The sequence below is a fragment of the Calidris pugnax genome, unplaced genomic scaffold, assembly GCF_001431845.1.
Source record: "Calidris pugnax isolate Ruff unplaced genomic scaffold, ASM143184v1 scaffold347, whole genome shotgun sequence".
Taxonomy (NCBI): domain Eukaryota; kingdom Metazoa; phylum Chordata; class Aves; order Charadriiformes; family Scolopacidae; genus Calidris; species Calidris pugnax.
Genome location: NW_015091298.1, coordinates 475,044 through 477,187, shown reverse-complemented (window position 1 = coordinate 477,187; position 2,144 = coordinate 475,044).

Sequence of the window (2,144 nt, the reverse complement as noted above, 5' to 3'; positions counted from 1 at the left end):
GGGTGGCGGAGCCCCACATCAGCCCCACGTCGGGGGGATCGGAGCCCCCACCTCGGGTGTTGGAGACCCATATCAGCCCCGTTTTGGGGGTCAGAGCCCCACCTCGGGTGTCAGAGCCCCCACGTCGGGGGAATCGGAGCCCCCACCACGGGTGTTGGAGACCCAGATGAGCCCCGTTTTGGGGGTCAGAGCCCCACCTCGGGTGTCAGAGCCCCACATCAGCTCCAGTTTGGGTATCAGAGCCCCACCTCGGGTGTCGGAGCCCCACATCAGCCCCACGTCGGGGGGGATCAGAGCCCCACCTCGGGTGTCAGAGCCCCACATCAGCCCCACGTCGGGGGTGAGAGCCCCACCTCGGGTTTCCAGAGCCCCACATCAGCCCCACTGCCGATATGGGAGCTCCACCTCGGGTGTTGGAGACCCACATGAGCCCTGTTTTGGGGGTCAGAGCCCCCCCTCGGGTGTCAGAGCCCCACATCAGCCCCACGTCGGGGATCAGAGCCCCACCGCCGGTATGGGAGCCCCACCTCTGGTGTCGGAGCCCCACATCAGCCCCACGTCGGGGGTCAGAGCCCCACCTCGGGTGTAAGAGCCCCATATCAGCCCCACGTCAGGGATCAGAGCCCCACCTCGGGGCGTTGGAGCCCCACATCAACCCCAATTTGGGTGTCAGAGCCCCACCTCGGGTGTCAGAGCCCCACATCAGCCCCACATCGGGGGCATCAGAGCCCCGCCGCCGGTATGGGAGCCCCACGTCGGGGGTCAGAGCCCCACCTTGGATGTCAGAGCCCCACATCAGCCCCATTTTGGGTATCAGAGCCCCACCTCGGATGTCAGAGCCCCACATCAGCCCCACGTTGGGGATCAGAGCCCCACCTCGGGGCATCAGAGCCCCACATCAGCCCCACTTTGGGTGTCAGAGCCCCCCCTCGGGTGTCAGAGCCCCACATCAGCCCCTTAGCCATCACCGGGTACCGCAGCCCCGCGTCGGGTATTGGAGCCCCACCTCGGGGTGTTGGAGCCCCACATCAGCCCCACGTCAGGTATCAGAGCCCAGCACTGGGTGCCCAGAGCCCCACATCAGCCCCATATTGGGCATCGGGGGGGCCTGCATTGGGCATTGGACCCCATCGCTGCAGATCTCAGCCCCATGGCAGCCCCATATCCGTCACCGGGTCCCAGAGCCCCACACCAGGTATCACAGGGCGGGCATCGTTGCCCCATATCGGGGACCCCTGGTCCCACGCCGGGCATCGCTGCCCGCTGGGGGGCATGGCATGGGGGTGCCCCCACCACTCCCCGGCTTGGGTTTGCACCAGTGGAACAAAAAAGGTCCCCCCCCTCAGAGCCCCACATCAGCCCCAGTTTGGGTGTCAGAGCCCCACCTCGGGTGTCAGAGCCCCACATCAGCCCCACATCGGGGGCATCAGAGCCCCGCCGCCGGTATGGGAGCCCCACGTCGGGGGTCAGAGCCCCACCTTGGATGTCAGAGCCCCACATCAGCCCCATTTTGGGTATCAGAGCCCCACCTCGGATGTCAGAGCCCCACATCAGCCCCACGTTGGGGATCAGAGCCCCACCTCGGGGCATCAGAGCCCCACATCAACCCCACTTTGGGTGTCAGAGCTCCCCCTCGGGTGTCAGAGCCCCACATCAGCCCCACGTTGGGGATCAGAGCCCCACCTCGGGGCATCAGAGCCCCACATCAACCCCACTTTGGGTGTCAGAGCTCCCCCTCGGGTGTCAGAGCCCCACATCAGCCCCACGTTGGGGATCAGAGCCCCACCTCGGGGCATCAGAGCCCCACATCAACCCCACTTTGGGTGTCAGAGCTCCCCCTCGGGTGTCAGAGCCCCACATCAGCCCCACGTTGGGGATCAGAGCCCCACCTCGGGGCATCAGAGCCCCACATCAACCCCACTTTGGGTGTCAGAGCTCCCCCTCGGGTGTCAGAGCCCCACATCAGCCCCACGTTGGGGATCAGAGCCCCACCTCGGGGCATCAGAGCCCCACATCAACCCCACTTTGGGTGTCAGAGCTCCCCCTCGGGTGTCAGAGCCCCACATCAGCCCCTTGTCGGGGATCAGAGCCCCACCGCCGGCATGGGAGCCCCCCCTCGGGTGTCGGAGCCCCCCATCGGGCCC